This window comes from Triticum urartu, chromosome 7, assembly GCF_003073215.2.
Source record: "Triticum urartu cultivar G1812 chromosome 7, Tu2.1, whole genome shotgun sequence".
NCBI classification, from domain to species: Eukaryota; Viridiplantae; Streptophyta; class Magnoliopsida; order Poales; family Poaceae; genus Triticum; species Triticum urartu.
The window spans coordinates 39,440,406-39,446,405 of record NC_053028.1 but is presented as its reverse complement, the minus strand read 5'-3'; positions in this window follow the sequence as shown (position 1 = coordinate 39,446,405).

The following is a 6,000-nucleotide window of genomic DNA, read 5'->3' as shown; positions in this document are numbered from 1 at the left end:
CTAAATTGTGGGCACAAAAGCCCCCCCCCCCCCCTTTAGTACTGGTTCAGCACGAACCGGTGCTAAAGGGCAACCACGTGGCACGAGCCAGCTCCAGGGGCCGGGAGCCCTTTAGTACCGGTTGGTAACACCAACCGGTACTACAAGGTTTGGGGGGTTTTTGGTTTTATGATTTATTTTTCATTTAATTTTGTGTTTTCCATTTTAATTCTTTTTCGTTTGCTGGTATTTTACGATACTACACATTGTACACGTTATATATATATATATATATATATAGAATTTCTAGTAGAACCGATCATATATATATCATCAAATGTCTCACAAACCACCATATTAATTCGCACATACACACATGTATAGCTATATACAATTTCTCCAACATGTTGCCTTCAGAGCCAGTGGCATTAGCCTAATTGGTGCCTTCGGAGCACGGTGACAATCGGAAGTGGTTCATGGGGGCGGTAGCGGGTAATAGTATTCTCCCTTCGGATTTATGACCTGGTCGAGCAAAAATCCCGCTATTTCCTCTTGAAGTGCTTGTACACGCTTCGTTTCTAGGAGCTTGTCCCGCACCTCTGTGAACTGTTAAGAAGGAGATCAATATGCATGTGTATTAGTTGTGTGACTAGATATCGATAATGGTGTAAAAATTGTGAATAGTGTTCTCACAAACGTACCATTCCTGTTTTTGAGATCTGCTCCTTTCGGACGCCATCATGCGAATATTCTCGCAAACGCAGAATGCACACAGATCAGTCCCCTGCGCCTGCTTCAGGGCCTTTACGAGAATGGAATTTGATCAGATAATAATTAATCAAGCATGATAATTAAAGAGATGGCAGCTAGCTAGCTAGCTAGTACTACTTAATTACTTACCTTGGGTCGAAACCATTTCAGCTTTTGTTTCCATTCGCCTTCCGTGACGCTGATGAACCTTGCCCAAGCCCTGCCCGCCGACAAAGAAAATGAATAAAGGGGTTATTAAATAGTTCATATCATGAAATGACGAACTATATAGGCCGAGATATATAGTTAATAATGATTGAAATTACCTGTTGACTATCCCAAACAAGATGTTATAGTCAGTATTTACATTGAGTAGTGAGTCCAGTATTTCAACTGTTCCGGCGTCAACTTTAATGATACACAAGATCAAGTGAAATCTGCATGCACACACGTTTGCATGTCTTAATTAAGTGGGGGCATATGTAAGCAAAAACATGTAGCTAGCTAGTAGGCAAAAACAAAGAATTGATAGTACAAGACAGTGTGACTCACTGAAAGTTGTAAGGAAGTAGTATATCTTCATTGTATTTGAGGCGCTTCAAGAAATCTAGCATGCTGTCCTCTACATGCTTTTCATGATACCTTGACTAATATATAAGGGAAACCGAATATGCATAAGACAGTAACGCTCACTTGAAGTTGTAAGGAAAGAGTATTATATCTTTGTTTTCATTTATTACCAACGATGTAGCAAGTTGGCGTCGGTATCTTCGGCATGAAATTTAACTTCAGTTGCATCTATGAGATTTGTGTTAATGAACCCAATATCACCGACTTGTCTTTTCTTCAATTCGACGATCTTCAATCTGCATAATATAGTGAGGATAATTATAAATACATGCAATGAAAGAGCTGAGCTATATAGAGAGACTTAATGAGAGAAGTAGTACTACTTACAGACAGTAGCAGGTGACCGTTGCTTTATCGAGGGCCAATTGATTGAAAAACTGAAAGAACTCCTCAAATGGAACAGGCAACAGTTCAATTCCAACGAGGTCATGCTCCTTTTTTAATCTCACATACAAAGTATTCCTTCCCCAGACTCTCTGCGGATTTTCATGTACCAATCATGCAATCTTCGCATCATCGTTGATAGAGATCTTTCATCTTTGACGAGAGGCTTCCCGTACTCGTATCTTTGTATCTGCACCTCCAAGAAATCATAATGTACATCGTCGGGCAGGTAATCTCCAAGATTGCTATAACCGGGCACCATCCTCGGATCATTAGCGACGATGTCGCTAGGTACCTTGAGCGGGGGGCACGATTGATTCCCTTGTTCGCCGAGCTAGGAAATTTGTTTCCCAGCTCGTCGTTCTTTCATCCTTTGATCACTGACTGTACTACCCGACTGCTCCGCTTCGACAAATGCCTTTCCAATAATGCGCTCATAGTTGCCTTTCGGCGGAGACTTGGGTGGTTTTGTCAGGGCAGCCAGAGTGCGCTTCGCTTTCACCGGATCTACCTTCTCCTCCGGAGGTGGATGTCTCTGTGCTTTCAACCCTTGAAACCAGTCCTTCACTTCAGTTCGCGCGATCTTCGCGTTCTCCTCCGGGGTCATCTCGTATGGTAACTTCTCTGGAGTCTTCAGAGAAGGACCGAATCTGTATTTCCTCCCGCCTCTGGCTGTACTGCTAGACGCCGGTAGAGCAGACGGAGCGGCCGTCTTCTTTACTTGCTTACGAGGCGGAGGAGAAGGACTACGACACGCCGGAGCGGCGGCGGGTCTCTCCCGCCCTTGCTGACGAGGCGGAGAAGGAGGAGGCTGGCTGCTCGGGCGCGCCGGCGCAGGCAGAGAAGGAGCCGGCCGAGTGCCATGATCGTCACTCGCCGGAGGAGGAGGCAGTGGAGGAGGCGGAGTGCCCTGACTCGCCGGAGGAGGAGAAGGAGGCGGAGGCATCCAGTTCGGAAGGTTGATGAGCTCCTTCTGCCATAGGCATGGAGTCTTCAGAGCAGAACCCAGCCGAGTCTCCCCTTCACCGGTAGGGTGGTCAAGCTGGAGGTCCTCAAATCCCTCCGTTATTTCATCCACCATCACCCTAGCATATCCTTCTGGAATCGGCCGGCAGTGAAAAGTTGCGCCGGGTTTAGTAGGAAAAACAGAGCCAACAGCCGCCTTGACCTTCATATTAATCCATTGCGTCATAAGGTGGCAATTTTGAGACTCCGTGATAGCATCCACGAGATAGCTGGCAGGAGCCGTCAAGACATGCTCCGGCTGAAGCAGCTCAGTCGAAGCCACGCTGCTTCTCCGCTGAGATGGTGGGGTAGCTTCGGGGGAAGCTTCGGCAGTTCGTTTGCTGCAATTTGCTTCTCGTTCCTCTATCGCTTGTACCCTTGCGTGCAGCGCCTGCAGTTCGGTCTGCTGCACTTTCTTCCTCCTCTCATGGCATTTGTAATCGACTGCGTCTGGAAACTCAGCCTTCCACGGAACGGAGCCTGGCGTGCCTCATGTCCGTCGAGGGTGCTCAGGATTCCCGAGGGCCATTGTGAGCTTGTCGTTCTCTCTGTCTGGAACGAACGTCCCTTGCTGCACTGCATCGATATATTGCTGAAGCCTCTTGATTGGTATTTCCATTTGATTGTCCATCCAAATGCACTTCCCTGATACAGGGTCCAAGGTTCCGCCAGCCCCGAAGAACCAAGTCCGGCAACGGTCTAGCCAGTTCATTGTCTCTGGTTCGATCCCTTTGTCAATCAGATCATTCTCAACCTTGGCCCACTTAGGCCGGGCTACGAGGTAGCCACCTGACCCCGTGCGATGGTGAAGCTTCTTCTTCGTAGCATTTTTCTTGTTTGTAGCCGACATCTTCTTACTCTTTTCCGATGTCTTGTGGGCCATAAATGCGGGCTAGTGATCTCTGATCTTCTCATATCTGCCCTTGAATTCTGGTGTCTCTTTTTTATCGACAAACTTATTCAGCTCTTTCTTCCACCTCCTGAATAGGTCTGCCATCCTCTTAAGAGCAAAAGACTTGATTAATTGCTCTTTAACTGGCTTCTTCGGATCATCCTCTGGCGGTAGGGTGAAATTTGACTTCAGCTCAGTCCAAAGAACATTTTTCTGCAAATCATTGACATAAGACACCTCAGGGTCTTCTGTAGTCGGCTTTAACCATTGTTGGATGCTGATCGGGATCTTTTCCCTAACCAGAACCCCGCACTGAGAAACAAATGTGTTCTTTGTCCGGATGGGCTCAATCGGTTGGCCGTCGGGCGCGATTGCTATGATCTCAAACCTTTCATCCGAGCTCAACTTTTTCTTCGGGCCTTGTCTCTTTACCGAAGTTGTGCTCGATCCGGAGGGCTAGAAAAAAGAACAGAGACTTAATTAATATGTGTACATACCAAAACAATGAATGCATCAATTAGCTAGTCAGCACAGGCTTAACTAATATATATACCTGGGCGGACTCGGTTCGGTCACCGGAGCCGTCATCACGGTCTCCTTCTTGCACCGTCATTGGGTCACCGGAGCCGTCCTCACGGTCTCCTTCTTGCACCGGAGCCATCATAATCATAGCCAGCTGCTTCTTCATCCTCTCCTTCCAGACCATCGGTGTCGTTGAGAAACAACGAGCAGACGGCATCACTTCCTTGTGCGATTATGTCCCTCAACAACGCTTCTTGTGCTTCGTCTCGGGGGGTGTCCATAGTTTCTACAAATATTTACAACATGGCAATTATTATTCAAACCTGACAGATGGATATATTACCGGAGCCGATAATATTAATTAGTGGCCTCGACGCTGCTTCTCTAGGGTTTGGGTTGGCCTCGACAACGCTTCAAGGGTTTGGGGTATATCGACAACGACGACATACGTACATGGGAAAATAATATTATCGGGGAGGGGGTATATCGACCCCCCCACATGTTGAAGTTATCGGGAGGGGGTATATCGACCCCCCTCGTGTTGAAGTTATCGGGAGGGGGTATATCGACCCCCCACGTGTTGAAGTTATCGGGAGTTTATATCGACATGACATACGTACATGGGAAAATAATATTATCGGGGAGGGGTATATCGACCCCCCCCCCCTCATGTTGAAGTTATCGGGAGGGGGTATATCGACCCCCCCACGTGTTGAAGTTATCGGGGGTTTATATCGACACGACATTCGTACATGGGAAAATAATATTATCGGGGAGGGGGAAATATGGTTTAATTCTCTTGATCCTGGTTGTGTGTGTAGTCCCCAGGATATGACTTATTACTTCTCTGCTAAATATTTCCCTGCTCATAAGAAACAAGCTGCTTTGAGGGAAATATACAAATTTGTGCAAATTGAAGAAGAGAGTCTACCACAAGCTTGGGGGAGGCTTCTCAAGTTACTTAATGCTTTGCCTGATCATCCTCTTAAGAAAAATGAAATACTTGATATCTTTTATAATGGACTAACCGATGCTTCCAGAGATTACCTAGATAGTTGTGCTGGTTCTGTTTTCAGGGAAAGAACACCGGATGAAGCTGAAATTCTATTGAATAATATGTTGACAAATGAAAATAATTGGACACTTCCTGAGCCAGCTCCTGAGCCAATTACTGAGCCTATTCCTAACCAACTACGAAGAAGAGAGGTGTTCTATTTCTCAGTCCTGAAGATATACAAGAGGCAAAGAAATCTATGAAAGAAAAAGGTATTAAAGCTGAAGATGTTAAGAATTTACCTCCTATTGAAGAAATACATGGTCTTAATTTACCGCCTGTTGAAGAAACATATGATCTTGATCCATTACCTATTGAAGAACCTCCAGGTCCTGATAACCCGACACAGGTAATAAAGGTAAATTCTCTCTATAGATTCGATGAAGGTAATATTCCTCACTATAAGTCTGCTAGACAATGCTTAGAGGATTTTGATAATTTTATTGTCAAACAAGAAAATTTTAATGCTTATTTTGGTAGACAACTGAAATACGATTCCGATATGCTTAAACACACGGGTGATTACATGGCCGATGTTAGAGGTGAACTTAAACTTGTTAGCAAACATGCTTCTATGGTTACCACTCAAGTAGAACGAGTACTTAAAGCTCAAAATGATTTGCTCAATGAAATGAATAGTAAGAAAAATGATTATGCTGTTAGAGTGGCTACTAGAAATAGTAGAATGACTCAGGAACCTTTGTATCCTGAAGGCCACCCTAGGAGAATTGAGCAAGATTCTCAGAGAAATAATATTGATGCACCTAGTTCTTCTAAAAGGAAG